This window comes from Falco rusticolus, chromosome 12 (assembly GCF_015220075.1).
Source record: "Falco rusticolus isolate bFalRus1 chromosome 12, bFalRus1.pri, whole genome shotgun sequence".
Taxonomy (NCBI): Eukaryota; Metazoa; Chordata; class Aves; order Falconiformes; family Falconidae; genus Falco; species Falco rusticolus.
The window spans coordinates 4,883,514-4,899,705 of NC_051198.1; the positions used below are offsets into that span (position 1 = coordinate 4,883,514).

The 16,192-nt window shown below is 41.4% G+C and overlaps 1 long non-coding RNA gene across 6 annotated transcripts in view; it reads right to left on the reverse strand.

Moving 5' to 3' along the window:
* Positions 1 to 16,192, reverse strand: part of LOC119155912 — a 30,159-nt gene that overhangs the window by 1,718 nt on the left and 12,249 nt on the right. For 2 of the 6 annotated variants that reach the window (XR_005106910.1, XR_005106911.1), the window contains 3 exons: positions 14,261 to 14,481; positions 8,567 to 8,753; positions 5,235 to 5,737 (listed from right to left, as the gene is read on the reverse strand). This is a non-coding gene — a long non-coding RNA (uncharacterized LOC119155912). Of the gene's footprint in view, positions 1 to 5,234; positions 5,738 to 6,577; positions 6,773 to 8,566; positions 8,754 to 14,260; positions 14,482 to 16,192 lie in introns of those variants that run through there. The other 4 variants (XR_005106913.1, XR_005106915.1, XR_005106914.1 and 1 more) reach the window with 4 other exon arrangements.

A 16,192-nucleotide genomic window follows, 5' to 3' on the forward strand; every position in this document is an offset into this window, starting at 1 on the left:
TTGTCCCGGAAGTGTCTCGCTTTCAGTTGCAGCACACTATTGTTTCTTGTTCTAGCAAGGAGTGTTTCATAGCCAATGTGTCTCCTTCCTATTCTTTCTACCCTTTGTCATTCCCTGGGGCTTTACCAGCCCAGTTGATAAACGTTCATCAGCATACTGTAGATTACCTCATCCTAAGATAAGAACTCAATACACAATTACAATTCTATTTCTAAATAACAGTGGGCCAGGCTGTAATGCCTGTACTCTTCCTAAATAGCACCCACTGTTTACTGGTGAAGTGGCTTGAAATCAAAATACCATTCTGTGCGGGTGAGAATATTCAAACTGGGCCCCGTATCAAGTCCAATGGATTTTAATGCAGTATTAACTTTTTCAGTTCTTCCCTTCTTTCACTTTTCTGTAATTTTCATGGATATATATTGTTGTCCCACATCTGAAGTTCTTTTAATATCTGAAAAAAGCACATTCTCCAACATCTCAAGATGATTGATACCCATATACCCATGTCTCCTAAATGTTAGCAGTGTTACTAATGCTGCTTTTGTCTCCACATGTATTAGCAATAGGACTGCTTTAGAGATGTGTTTTCCATGTGGAAAAATGCAATTCAAGAAAACCCTTCCTCTGCTATTTTTGATGTAAGTTTCTTCCAATTACTTTTTTTTTTTTTGTGAGAGTGGTGCAACAAGAAACAAAAGCAAGAACTAATATAAAGTGGAATTTCAACATATGAAATAATGTTTTGGTTTTTAATCAAGGATACTTTCTGATCCACAATCAAATTCTTTAGTTTGGAATTTTTATTGAAATAGAGTTTTCAATGAAAACTCCAAAATTTTGTCAACAGTTGAATTGTGTTAGTTGAAGAAGCCAACATCCTTCAACAGAAAAATCTTGCCCAGTTCTAATCAACAAGGATGGAAAAACTATTGGATCCTGCAGAAGTCCCCTTCAATCAATGAAAAGACATAATCAGCTCTGGGCTTGCTTCTGTTTATGTAACTGTAGCCAACATTGCTGCTGTTCTATCAAATGATCCTGCTGAGAACAAACCTTCCTCAATGTGGGGTTGAAATTGCCAGTGGTGCATTATAGCATTGATGGAGCGGAGCCAGTGTTTTTAGCAGTAATGTCTGCAGACATGAGGTTGATTTCCAGAAAAACATCTCAGAACAACTGAGAAACATTTCACAGATTCTGAATCTAGCTCTCCTTTCGAGGAGAGAGCTATAGGAAATGTAGGACCTGTTTGCTCACGGAAATGCTGCTCTCCACCCTGCTGGAAGCAGCAAACCCCACTGTGGAAGCATGTGCTGGATGCTGGTCCTCTCCCTTGTTCTCTGCGCTGGGTTCAGAGGGTTTGCTCCTGAGCAAGGGCTTGTTCATGTGAATAGTATGTCACAGACAGGTTTCTAATGAGCTGTTAATTTTAGGATTCCTGGCTAATTGCCAGGTAGACACATGATTGACTTATAATAAGTAAGCTCACTTCAGTCACTGGAACTGTCAACTAGCATTGCTAACCCAAAGCATTAAGGAGTCATGAGTCAAGCCTCTCAAATCATATACCACTGGTTAAAAATGATGAGATTTTGTAAAGAATGCCTTCTGGGGTTTTATTTGGCTGGTGATTATTTGGGTTCATGTTTCTAGATTTAATTTTCTGCAGCTGTGGGAATTAAAGAGTTTTACTATTTTGTTTTTTCTAATAACAGTTCCGATCATCATCCCCTAGATTGTCACACCCATCTCTGCATTCATACGATCTTCATAAAGGTCTTAAAAATAACATGGCAGAGAGGCTTCTGCCTTCTGGTCTCTAAAATTTTACTCCCAAACTTGAGTCTAACTTGCCCTGAAAACTTTACAGACAAGCATCAGGGTTAGTTGGAAGATGCTTGGTTTAGACATTTCCAGGTTATGAGGCCAGCAATTCCTTGTCATTCTACCTTGGTTCACATGGCATGAGATAGAGATTACAATCTAGAGAATTGTATAATCTTGTGAAGATTATATGGTCCAGTGTGAGTATAATTCGTGTTAAGTGTGACAATAAAGCCTGCCATGCATTCTTAAAACGTGTGTCAGAGGTATTTAAAAGACATGTAGATGTGGCACTTAGGGACATGGTTTAGTGGTGGACTTGGCAGTGCTGGGTTAACGGTTGGATTTATGACCTTAAAGGTCTTTTCCCGCCTAAACGATTCTGTGATTCTAAGATACTGGCACATTGTGCTCCCAGTGAAGGCAATGAGGGAGAATGGGAATCCTCATGGGGCACATTTAGCATCTTTGTTAGATAATTTGCTGCATATGTACAAATATATATTTTAGATGAGCAACTTTGAGCAATCCGTGTTAAGATATTGGACGTTTTACAATATTCTGTCTTGGAGCCTGTTTCTGTTGAATAGCAAGTGGTGATGCTTGTAGGAGAATGTCCTGTGATATAATAGGCACTGCGATATCCCTCCTAAAATGGATTCTTTGCTTTCCTCACAGGTCTTCCTTTTTCCCATCTTTTACCCGTGTTGGTATTCAGGAAGGTGTTCTACCTGAAAGGCAGTCTTTATAGTAGGGAGGTACTAACGCAGGGCAGAATGGAAAGCCACATCATAATTTTCTCTTTTTGTTGCTGGCTGTTTCAATAAAAGGGATTTTCTTTTCAGAAAGTATCATTATTGGATAGTTTTGAAAAGCTGAATAGTGTTGGGATGAGACGACTCTTCAGTCCCTGCTCTCTCTGTTGTGCACCTCTGCACAAGATGAGGAGCCTACATAAAGCAAACAAAGCTGTGAATGCTCCTTCCATTTTGAAGAAGGCGAGGGAGAAAGTACTTAATTCCTGCTGCCTGTGACTTATTGGTAAAATGCCAGTTTTTGAAGTCCCAGACTTGCTCTGGGAACTTCTCTGGTAACCAAAGATATACAGGTGGTTTCTCTTGTATTCCAGGACTCTCCAGGTGTGTGCAAAGCATAAAACAGGCACTGATGCTGAAGAGATATTCACACCAGCTGTCCTTTCATCTGAAGTTGGTAGGGAACCTCCTTTGAAAAGTTTTTTTACTAGAAGAAAGAAAATCTCTCTCAAGGATCAGTGCCACCACAGAGAAAGGAAATGGCTTATAACACATCTCACATCTCCATCTCTTTCATCCCCTACCAGATGCTCCACTGTACTTCAGCACCCAAAGTATCCTTGAATGCAGCAAGTACTATCTTGTATTAGGCTTCCCTAGATACTGTAACATGCAAGAGGAGCTTTCAAGGGCTTTAGACTGAAGTCAAGATAGTGGTGAGGTGGTGGATTTCATACCCCAAACCCAGTGCGCTTGTGTGTAGAAGTCTCTGTTTTGCTAGCAGAAATGAGAACAGTGGCAGATGGACATGCTGGGGTCAAAGCTTTCTGCAGGGAAATAAAGACTGCTTTTTCTCAAGGCAGTCCTCTGAAAATGAAATTCCATCGACATGTGTTTCTTTCCCGAAGACAAAACATCAGGTTGTTTCCTAGGTCTTTCTTATTTGGGTTTTTGTTTTCCTTTAGTCAAAAAAAAATATTGGTAGGACATTACTGCGTTTAAAAACACAGGAAATGTTTTCATTTCATTAAACCTTTTGGTAGAAAATATTTCTCACTTCTAGTTGTGATCAGAATCTCATCTGCACTTCTCAGGTGTTATCTGTATCTAATCTGAACAGACACAAGGAGATACTTGAAGCCGTCCCATTGGCAGATGTATTTGCAAAGCATTCCCTGGAACAAACTCGGTGCAAGTTGGTGGGGGGGGGAAGGGAGAGTAAAACTTAATTTTAAGCTGTTTGGGAGAGGCACTGTCATTATGTTCTGTATGCATTAAATGCAAACACAGAACAGGTTCAGGTCTGTGGCTGGTGCTCTTAGGTGTGACAGCAGTACAAATGAAATAATATCAAGTAATCTCAGTTGGTCATTAACCCTGCAGTAAATGCCTGTTTCATTTGCCAGGTAGGAGTGCTCAGAGACCTCAGCCAAAATTGGCACCTTATTGTGCTAAGCGCACATAGAGACCTAATTAAAGACAGTCCATTTCAATGAAGTGTTTTTTAGTATAGATGGGCAAGACAGATAAAGGATGGGAGTAGGGAAGCATAATCATCCCCGTTTCACAGGTGGGGAGCTGAGGAACTCTGATCACACAGGGACTCTGCTGTGGGTTTTCTGCACTGTCCTGGAGACAATGCTGTGGGTCTCAAAGTTAGCAGGGTCTTACACTCTAGCCCTGTGCTTCAGCCACAAGACCATCCTTCCTCTGCAGGATGCATCAAGTTTCTTGTTGCTTAAATAGAAAGCAATTTACATTTTCCTTATTCCTCTTTTAAAAAAAGCTCCCTGACCATTTTGGTTTCTCTCATCCTCTCAGAGTGTTAGTCATAATTTAAAATACACACAATGATTAAAATGAGTCTGGTCATGTTCAAGTACATTATTTCAGGGAGGCTACTTGGTATGACTTGCATGAGGACATGAAATGCCAGAAGGACCAGTGCAGTCAACAGCAAACTTCAGTGCCAGAAAGAGTGGGTGGGGTCATGTGCTGCCTGGTTATATTTGACCTCTGTGGGTTGGCACATGAACTGATTTATTGCATCCATGCTATCTTAATTACTAAGGACACAGCTGAGAGCTTTTTGAAATTAAAAGTGACTTATTTTCTTCAATTACTTAAGTGCAGAGGCTCAAGCACATACACAGTTGTATTTTTCTATCAGAATATATGATTCGTATAGCCAGTTACACTTGTTTGTGATTCTTCCAGATGCTGGACTTTGGGTATGTGTAGATGCAGGCACTTGACACTGGCTCATATGGATAAGTTTACGAAGGCTTAGCAAACTTTTCTTTTTCCCACTGCTGGTCCTGCTTACAAAACTGCTTTTCCAGGTCTCAGCTGGAACTGGAAGGCAAAATGTGGAAAGACTCTGAAAGGTTGCTCCGGGTGTTTTTCTAGCCCAGCTGGATGCAGGTATTATTGGAGACCTCATGAGAAGGATTATTCCAACAAAATTTTCACCCTGGCTTCATGGACTAAGGGATACAAACACGTTTTAATAAGTATCCAAACTTATGCTTGCTTAGCCAAACTCAGACACTGAAGCTTTTTATGCAGCCCTGCTAACATGTACATTGTTGGACCATTTTGAATGTGAACACGAAGCAGTTATGTAGCAGGTCAGCAGGAATTCACAAGTGCTTGGACTTAATTTTTTCAGAATTTTAATTTTGAAAATGTGTCTGAATAATCAGGTCAGATGATAGGGAAGCTTTTTTCTCTCAGCTGTAGCCTTGTCTTGACTTTTGCAAATTTAGGCAAAGACTGTGAGAAGTGGGTTGCAATTTGAAGCACTCTGTCTGGGACTTGAGACTTCCTCAAAGGGTCTAGCTTTCAGAGACCCTTCCAGTGTAGTCCCTAAAAACAGGAAAGTCCAAATTGCTCGTACCTTTCTGTTACTTATTATTGCACTTCTGTGTACAGATAAGGTACATACCTGCATCTGTAGATCTGAATTTGCAGATGCTGTAGCTGTGCTAGAGCATGGTTGCAGACTTAGGTACTTACAGCCTTTATTATTATTTCACATTAGTTATGCTCACACATAACTCAGCTGCAGCTGGTGGCATTTTTCTTCACGTCAGATAGAAGTGCAGTGATTTTTCAGTGTCTGGTTCCAGGACCCCTAGCATCATCTGCAGGATCTGAGACAAGTAAAACACTCAGTAAAGCAAACCTATTAGAAGACATAAAGTCACTCTAAAGATGTTCATATCTCTTCTGCAAGTGAAAACAAATTGTAAACTCTGAACTGGTAAAAGAAAGGTGGTAATTCAGTTTCTGTAAATCTCCATGATAGCTCATTTCATGCTCATTCCAGGATTTAAAATACATAGTGCAAACAGCCGTTTCATACAAAAGTGCATTTCTCTCCCTTTAACAGATCACTTGTTGAGAAAGCAGCTAAAATGAATTCAAGCTACCCCAGTCCCGAGTCTATTTTCTCTTCCAGAGCATGTGGAGGAAAGCGGGAGACTGAAATACCACTGTATTTGTGAGCTGCTAACAAAACTACAGCTGCTTTGGAACAAAACAGGCAGGCTGCAGGCAGGGAGGACCACCTCGGTACAGCCTTCCAGCCCCCTTGCTTCTCCTGCAGCTAGAGCATACTTCTGACAATACAGCATACACAGAGAGAGGAACGGTCCCCTGGTCACCAGTTGTGCAACCATGTTGCAACTGGGAGGTGTGATTGCAGTGCAGATAATCAAATAACAACTAGCTTTAATCTTCACAAGGTTTAGGGCAGGCTTGTCCAGCCTGCCCAGGATGCAGCGTGCATATTCAAGAGCTGAACACTGTGTCTCCACTGCTTATGGTATCCAAAGTAGCTAGGTTGAAGCTGGTCAATGTGTTGCTGTCGTGCCTTTGACTGCAAGGTGGACAAAAGTCATAGCTGCAAATTAAGGTGTTGTAAATTAACTTGAGCAATAGGTAATCTCCATCCAGAATTACTATGGAGATGCTCCCAATTCTGTACAAACCTCAGGTCCCATTGCTCTCATGGCTGTGCAGACAGGCAGCAAAACTAGCACTAGTTCCTGAAGGACTTGCAGTCTGAATGTGCAGGACATCTCTCCATAGAGGCAGAGATGGATCTGGCAGTGGAATGATTTCTTAATGGTCATGCCAGAAGGTCAAAATGATCTGGAAACTCAGACCAAATTGCCAATCCAGACCTATAACAGTAAGAACAAACAGTTTTCCTTAGACCATTCACTGATAGCTAGGATCTGTTTATAGACCTACATTACAAAAGGATATTAAAAACAGAAGACCTGATCATGTAGAAAAGCAGGGAAAGGACAAAACCCATTTGAAACTCAAGACAACAAAGGAGAGAAAATGGAAGTGTTAAGATGTAAATATGGATGCTGTGTACACAGATACTCCTGGAATAGTGAACTGTGTCTGTGATTGTACAGTACCAAAGGAAGAAGAGAAGCATGAGGAACATGAGGCTTTCAGACAGGCCCCTCTAACAAGTCAGAACTAACCCTTGGAGTGAGATTGGAGAGAAATCAGCATTGTAGAAGCTTAGAGAGCCAGTTAGTAAGGAGTTGTGTAATTAAACCTTGAGTCCAATGGCAGCAGAGTCCTGCATGAAATCATGACTCTACTGAAATCAGTGGCAAAAATCCCAGTGATGTCAGTGGTGCAGCTCCTGGCACTTACCCATAGCAACCTCTACTGGTTCTGCTCGCGAGCTGTGGGACTGTACATTGTACTGTAGTCTGCTTGAAAAGCAAAGGCTAGTAATAGCTAAATGAATGTGTGCACTGAAAGCAGTTTTTTCCAGAAATATGGCTTTTTGATTAGGTGTGTTTCTTTTGAAAAGTGTTCTCTTTCTTTGGGAATTGCCAGTGTCACATCAAAAAATTAAACTCTTTGAAAAGCAGTAAGTTATCAGCTGAAGTAGATGACCATCCTGGAAAAAGTCATTTGTCTCAAGAACCTGACCCACAGAGTCAAAGGGAAGCCTGATTTCATTTCTGAAGGGACAACAAAGACACCATCTTGAATCACAATATTAAGGGATTGGCTGGAATAGTACAGTGGTGTTTTACCTCCATGGCAAATTTTTCGGCACAAAAACCCGTTCTGTTTTGTGAGCAGTGCAGAAGACGAACTCGGAGGCCTGCCTGGACAAAACCCTGTTTGTCCAGCTGCTGTACAGGGAAAATTAGCTTCTTCCCGGGATAAGCCAGCATCTTGCCGCCTCTCAGAAGGTGTATTGTCACCTCTCCAAGAGTAACAGCACCCCAGGCTGAGTCCCTGGATGTAGGAATTGGACCCGGGACCGACTGCTGGAGTCAGCAGAGGGGGACAGAGAGCCGCACTAGGAGACAAGCCTTTACAGCTTCCTTAGCAAATGTGTAAGAAATGGCATTTTGTTCCGTGGTTTTGCTGTGACTTATGCACTGGAGTGTTGGTGGTGAGCAAAGACCCGGTATGCTTTGGTAATACAGGTAGAGAATAATAACAGTTCAACAACAGAGCATCGTTAGATAGATCTAACTTAAAATAAAGGCTAGTTTTACAAAGCAAATTCAAAGCCACAACAGGCAAGTCTTTTCATTTTATCTGCTGCTAAAAGGAAGATGCTTAAAGGCCTGTCTCCAAAAGTAAAATATGTGCTCATTTAATTACATCTTTTCTGGCAAAGGGAGAGTGTGTTATTATTATTTATTACTATTATTATTATTGTTAGACATATTAGAAAGATCTATATGCTGTAATATCCTTCATTGCAACCACATTGATTAGCACTAACTGAGAATGTAGTATAATAATAACACGAGGCACATAGGACTCGTTTGGCCTGTCCTGTTTGTTACTTAATTACACATGTATAAAGTAAGAGGCACAGCACCTGTAGAGATTCCCAGCACCTCCTCTTAAGCTGAGGCAGGAGCTACAGTGCATGAGAGCAGTAACAAAATCCTGCAAGCATGTTTACATTTTGAACTTACCAAACCTTCCCAAGTGGAATGCAGGGTCCGGTTTCAGCCAAGGAACTGTTAGCAGTGAGTGAGAGTTAATGGATCAATCTGCTGTCTCTTGTCAGTGCTTTTACTGTTGACTTCTGGAATGTGTTTGATGAAAAGAAAGCAACTTCTTGAGACAGAAGATACAGATGTAGCATGTTAAGGTTGGGACCTACATGAACAGTAAAGCAATGTTATCAGTGTTTCGCTTCCCCAGTGCTGCTTGCCAAAACTGACAACAGAATAGCAGCAAAGCATTTCTTTTTTTAACTACCATAACTGCACATTAACCATTTGCTCTGATTCTTTTTGGAGACACAGTCAGATGTTGTACTGGTGTTGTAAGTGAAAGATGTCAGATATTTAAATGTGAGCATGTTGCACAGCTCCCTGCTGCCTTTCTGTGGCCAGTGGAAACTGCTTTCTGAAAAGCTGAATTAAAATGGAATTTGCAGGATTGTTCAGCTGAACCAAGCTTGCTGGCTCCCTGTGCTTTATGTGCTGCCCACCAGCAGAATGCCGGGGCACTGTGTGAATCTTGCAGGATGCACTCATTCTCCCTGTAGCCCGACAAGGCAGGCTGTTACCCAAATTGCGGTGTAATTTTGAGGCATGCGGGTGGTACCCACCAAGCAGAATGCAGTGCTGTGTGGAGATACCCAGGCTAGCTCTGAGCATGCTGCAGCTGGGAATGCTGTGTGAGAGCTATCCACAATCAGATTATATTCCGCTCTTGGCTCAACAGTAGACCAACACCAGAATATTGCTCTTCTGCTGGAGCCAGGTTGTTAAAAGTTAGCTCTGATGTGCCCACTAGGTACTATGGATACCCTTGTGCTGTGTAGACATAACCACAGAGGCTAAAACCCAGATTCATCGAGGTATTTAGGCTTTTAACTCTCACTGAAATGAACAGGAGTTAAAAGCCTAAATACCTTTGGGGATTTGGGCCTAAGTGGCTTACAGAAAGCCTGTGGCACAGCCGAGACTCAGATATTTTGACTCGGAGGCTAGCGCCTCCAATATGAAATCATTCTTCCTCCCTACATCTGGTAGCAGTTTGCATTCACGTTTCCCAGCTTGGGCCATCAAAAATATGCCCATGGTTAGGACAGGAGGTGAAGAATAATTTAGGTAATTGAAACTACAGCAGGAATGTGGTTCTGTCAGAGAGCTGTTGTCTGACCTGGAATTTAACCAGACAAGTAGGGATTGGGGAAACTGCGCGCCAGCTCTCGCCTTTCAGGTGCACTGAAGGCAGTTAGTTTCTCTGGTAAAAAGGGGATAAATAGTTGAGCTTATGTGCCTGTTGAAAAGGAAGCCATATTGCTGAGAATGAAAGCAGGAGGCATGCCAAACACTTGCCTTGTTATCCACATGACTGTTTATCAGTTATAACTAGAGCTGAGCCAATAATTCTTAATGGGTAATTCATATGATGAATATCTCCCCCTTACACTATGTTTGAATCGTGTATGAACCAGCCATTACTTTCAAATATTTATTTACTAGTCACAATTATTTGTTTAATACTGTGAATAATTCATGGTTTGTGGAATGTTTTCAGGCAGTTCTCTGTAAGTAGCCAATACCCAGGCTATTTTTCATTGGGCACAGAAGTAAATGTCGCCTTTTTCTGATTACGCCAGTGTTAACTGAGGATAACTTGAAGTCAAAAGGCTGGATACTTCACTGATGTAATTTGGCATAGCTCCATTTTTTTTAATTGATTTCAAAAGAACAGTGTTAATTCACACCAACTTACTAGATAGTCCTGAAAAGAAGAATTGTATGAAGGAAGAATGACTCCCACACCATATTGTCCCAGGACTAGCTAAACGTACCGCATTTTACAGTCACATCTTTTCATTAAAATTCTCATGTATATACTTTCAGAATTTACCTTTTAAAATATAATTCAATATTAATATCTCAGTTGCTTATTAATGAGTAGCTTTGCCGTAAATTATGCTTGTGTGATTGTACACACAAAGTGACAATTTTTGCAGAAATAGTCCAAACTCAGTTTTCATCTGCAGGGTCGGGGGGATATTGTTTTGAGGACAAATCTGTGGCTTGTGTTGAGGTTAACCTGAAAAACTTCCTTGTTCAGTGTGCAGGACTTTTCAGTTCCAGTATTACTTTTACCATTACAAAATCTTCCCTTATATAAGTCTCACTGACGTCAGTGGAGCTTTGCCACTTGTATTTGCCTTATCAGATTTCCAATCCTTAAAGCTATTTTAGAAGACATTTTAAACTACATTCTGTGTGGTACCCAGCTAATGATGGGAAAACTAGAACAGGGGATTGTGTTGGATTGTGTATCTGTGATTCTTGCACCAGTTGTCCATGGTCTCCAAGCTTTGTATGTCAGAAGGGTTTTGCTGGAATACCTCATGCCTTGTATCTGTCCCTCTCTGGCCCAGTTCCCATCATTACAAGAACAAATTATATGTAGCAATACCACCAAGAGAACCAGGGAGGGGTTAAAGGCTTGGTCCGTAAAAGCAGATTTCTAGCTAGGTCATTTCCATTTCCAGATTTCCAGAGCAACTTGTCAGGCTTGCACTCAACGTTGCTGCAAATCTCTCAGCTGCATATCTGTGTTCCTCTTTAGTATTTCTTGTCTAGCTATACAGCAAAAACTTAAATGCTGCCACTCAGATTGCCCCCATAAAATGTGCCTGTGGTCTTGGCTGCAGGATCCTTGTGTTCATAGCAAAGTGATTGTTAACAGCGCTTCATAGGGAGAAGTCTTGTGCCTTTCCTTCTCTTTCTTTCTTGTTTTTTGGTACTTCTGCTTCACTGATGATATGGCTCCTAGAAATACAAAATCATTTAAAAATGTCACATTTCAGAAAGAGCTGTTGCCTTTTTTGCTGAAGTAGCCTAACCAATTTGAATGTCAAAGAATCTGCTCAGACTAAGTGTCCAGGTGCATATCATTGCTCACTACACATAATTTACTAATGAGTGGATCCAGACAAACAAAATGAGGATCCAGCATGCCCTCTGGCTGCCTATAAAAATGAGGAAAGATAATGAAGTGGTGTGAATCAGGGCCTTTCTGTAGCAGCGAGGCATGAAAAAACTGGAATACAACAGCTTTTGCTGTTAGGTACCAAATATGATCTCAACAGTTCTGTAACCAACCATGGGGGCAAATCAGTTTCACAAACATTATTAGATTAGCACAGTTGGCTGTTTAGTATTTTTTCATGTCTCAGGTTTCATGTTTCTGGATGTCAACGAAAGTTTCCGTTGTGAAATTTGTATATGTTTGGCTTTTGACTGTGCAAAGGTAAGCGTGATTCTCAGAAAGGCACAGCTATTGACCTTTCTTTAATTACAAGCAAATGCAGGGGGTTGATGGATATTGCCATACTGTTGGTCTCTTCTGTTGAGTGAACATTACTGAACTGCCTTCTGAAAAACAGTGGTGTCTTTGTATGCAGGCTGCAGTTCACTAGGAACACACCTGATTACACCAAGCTCTTTTTAAGCAGAGCCCTGCACAGTGTCAAAGGAAAATGTTTTATTGTAAGTGTAGGGAAGAGCAGATGCATAGAAGAAAGGTCAAAGAAGAAGAGAACCAATTGACCTGCTAAAACAGAGAATCTTTAGGGACTTTTAGCAGAAAACCTCTATGTCTTCCAACCACTGTGATGGTGCAATCTTAAATCAGAAGAAAACTGTTGTGACCTGAAAGATATGATACCTTTTTGTATAAAGTCCTTCCAGCTGATTCAAAGGTGGTAGTTCTTCAGCCATGTACTGTCATTACAACTGTTTCCTGGACTGTGATTCAGGGCTCAGTCCTGCAAACACTTGGTTTCCCATTTGTATTTGTATTTGTATTTGTACGAGACTCACTTCCTGAAGCACAGTTCTCAGAGAGAAGACTTGTAAAATTGTCCCTATTGACAGAGGGAGTGATGGAGACGAAGAGCACACACAGACTGCACAGGGGAGCTGGCTGCCCACGTGTCATTGCAGCCACGCAGTGCAGTGCTGTCTGGGGGAACCTGTGTTGTCCAGTGCAGACCTTTGTCAGGGTAGTGTTAGACTGGGCTATTTCAGAAGGGCAAAATAGCCCGAGCATAGTGTCATGCTGACTTGGTTACGCTGCTGTGGCTTTCTCTCTGTAGCAATCTCAGGAGGCGTTTGCTCAGAAATCTCTGAAGCGTTGGCTTGTCGGCAGTGCATGTGTATCCGTGGACACTTGTCCATGCCCAGCAGGGAGATGCCTCTGAGGTGGGGACTGGCATTAGCATTTTGACATAGTGTGCTTCTGAAATGAGTCCTCCAGCTGGCTGCTGCTGCCACTAGACTGCAGCTAGGCTGAGGTAAAGCATGTACAGAATGGAAATACACAGTGTGGATATCGGGTCCCTGGCACCAATTGTTTGTCTCTCTGTGTCCATTCCTTTTGTTCTGCACTACATGCTATTACAGATGTGGTCAGAGGTACCTCAAGTCCCACCTCAGTAGATTGACCCTTCTTCCCCTCCCCTCAGCTGTGCCATTCAGGCCATTTCCAATATGTATGTAAGACACTGGGAAATCAGATTTACTTCGATAAGACTCTCCATATGCTTACATGCATCTTTACATATGTTTCTGTATGTAGATACCTTGCTGAGTAGGGACTGGTGGCTCAGATCAAGCAGCACAAAACCCAGACCTCTTGTACAGTTGCAAAGCTATGAGGTGTGTAAGGGGCAAAGGGTGAATTTCTTTCTTTCTCCCCCTGCTGTATGGTATCTGATCACATCTCATGATAGTCCCCTTCCCCTTACTTGCACTCATGTAATTACCAAACATTGCTCTTTCGTGCTGCCTCTGGAGACTGACACTGTTGAAGCATGTAGTTAACTCTCCTATTGACCCTCTGGGGGAAAGATAGGAAGAAACACTGAAATTAAACGTAGGTGGGGTAACAACGATAATTATGTTGGATCATAACTTCCACTGATCTAATTAATGCCACCTAAGTTGTGGCTTGTGCAACTGCCTTGATTTATTGGTTATATCCACAGTTTGCAGAATGACGTTTTTGCAGAAGGCCCGTGGCTCTGATACGCAGAGCGATAGAAGTTGTATTTCATGAACATCATGCAGTATAGTTACTGTACGTGTAACAATTTGAAAGGTTTTGCGATGCACTTTAGAGGCACTGTGAATTGGTGATCCAGATAGGATTAATGATGTAGGCTGTACAGCTCAATTAATTTGTTTCCAGCCAGAATCTCTTCATGCTGCTTTTAAAATTGTGTCTTCCTATTGAATCTACTGTAACAAGCTCTAGGTGTTCCCAGCAATAAGTGACAGTAAAAGATGACTCTCGCCTAAGTTCCAGTTCATGTATTTGTTTTATTACTCAGGATATGTCTGGATTTTACAGCTGAGTATGTTAGGAATTTAGCTACAAGTTGAAACCGCTTTATAATGCGTGGCTATAAAGATCAAAGGTTGCAAAACCAACATTGGAGAGCCAGGCCCTGCTCTTCCAAGGCTCATCAATCATTACTTAGTTCTGGCCCATCTCACATAATTTTCTACCATGTGCTGTCATTCGGACAAATGTTTACCCATAGCAGAAGACCAGAGACTCCCACAACTCTTACGCTAAATATTGCCATTGGTTCCCGACAGCACTTGCCTTTTCGTATTTACCTCATATCTCTTTATCCTCCTCAGTTTCTTTCTTTTATCTCACAGTTGATAATTTGAGGTATGTGGCTTCTGCTAGTGGCACGCTGGGAGTTCCTTTCTTCCAGGTGGACAAAAATCAAGATCAATATAAGACCAAGATAAAGATCTGCCTTGGTTCCCCCAGATATCTGCTGAAGACCATTACATTTGTACTTGCTGAAGTTCTGCAACACTCTGCCAGCCTGTGAAGCAGAAATAAGGCAGGAGAAACCAAAAATAAAGCTTTATCCAGTGAGTCTGATCATACACTCGTATCAGACAGATTACTGAAGGAAGAGTTGAGGTGAACCAGATACTTTGCACTGCCACCGGCCTGCTCTGCGGCACTGGACGAGTCACTTTATTTTTGGTTTCCCATCTTTGTTTCTCTTTCAGTTGTGAGCCCCTCAGTAAGGGACAGTCTTTTGCATAATGGGGCACCCACAAGTCACCATCTTAGGAGGCTTCTTGATGCCACTGTAGTAGAAAAAATTATCTTTGTGCAATTCATCATCCCAGCTTTGCCTGGAGAACTGGATCACCTATTATGAGTTTTCTTATGAAAGATACCTTGGTGGGAGATCTAAGAACTGGTAGGTACTGGGATCATTGGCAATTCTGGTTTTTTAGGTCTTCCTAAATGCATTTTTACCCAAGATATTAGTTCTGTGAAAAACTAAACTAAAACCAAAACAGAACAAAAACATACATATATATATAAATTTAAAAAAATCATTTTGTCTCAAATAAAATAGTTAAATAAAAATAAGCATATGTATATTAGATCTAGTATTAAAATGTAACAGCTGGTAAACTTTAGGGTTTAGTTTTGCCTACTCTGTTGACAGCGTTTTAGAAAGTCAGCACCACAAAATGCATTTTAGTATTTTTGAGACCTGAAAGTTTTCCCTACTTCTGCTCCTGAATGTACTTTTTGTGGAACTCCAAGGAGCAGATTTGGTTTATAGTCAGTTGTCATTTAAGTAACAGGATTAGAAATGAGAATTAATCTGAACAGCTGTTCAAATAACTCAATTGTTTCCTTTCTGAAGTGTTTGTTTCTGTAGATCCAGCTTCATTTTTCTCACCCCGTTCTGCCCATTACTTGTAAGGATTGCTAGGAGGAATAATGATTAATGTAATTTGCTTGTTATTGTGGCTGTCACTGTCATGGCTGGAGGGTCAGATGCATATTTGACAATGAAAATCCAGATTTTCAGAAATCATTGGTGTGTCTAGGTACTTGGTCTTTTCACTGTCTTGTTTTTGGATATGTGAAAGAAGCTGAAAGCATTGAGCCTTAATTTTTTAAGGTGCTTGAGAAAAGAGTTGCAGGCAGAACTGTTTCCTGTTCTACTTCATGTCTTTGAGGGTGCAAGAAAGTTGCATCAAAAGGGAAAACAGCAAAAAACAAAACAGGGAAGCACAGTTGCATTATCATTCTGAAGAAGCATTTTTATGCAAATGCATGTAACAGTTAAAATAAAGCTCATGTTGTGTTGTCTTTGACTTTTGTAACTGTTGGGGTGTGACAGGATTTAAACTTTTCATGGCATGCCAAAAATATTTCTTAACATAAAGTTACTTTGACTAGCTAATGTAATTATGTCCATTACTCACAGAGGTTCCATTTTGTCCTGTACTTTGTCTTATTAATGTATTTAGTGCTAGCGGGAGCTGGGGCCAGTGTTGATACCCGCATTCAGATGTTTCTTGCTGCTGCTGTTCACCCCTGAAGAGCCTGCTGGAGGTTTCGTGGAGGAGGAGGATAGGCATCTGGCTTGCTTGAGGGCTGGGAATGACAGGAGCTCCCGGGGTGGGGTGGATCTGGAGGTAGAGGTAAGATTTGAACTGGTGGCTGCTGCAGAGCTGAGGCAGAGGCTGGGCGAGTCATGCTGGGTGAAACTCCTATGG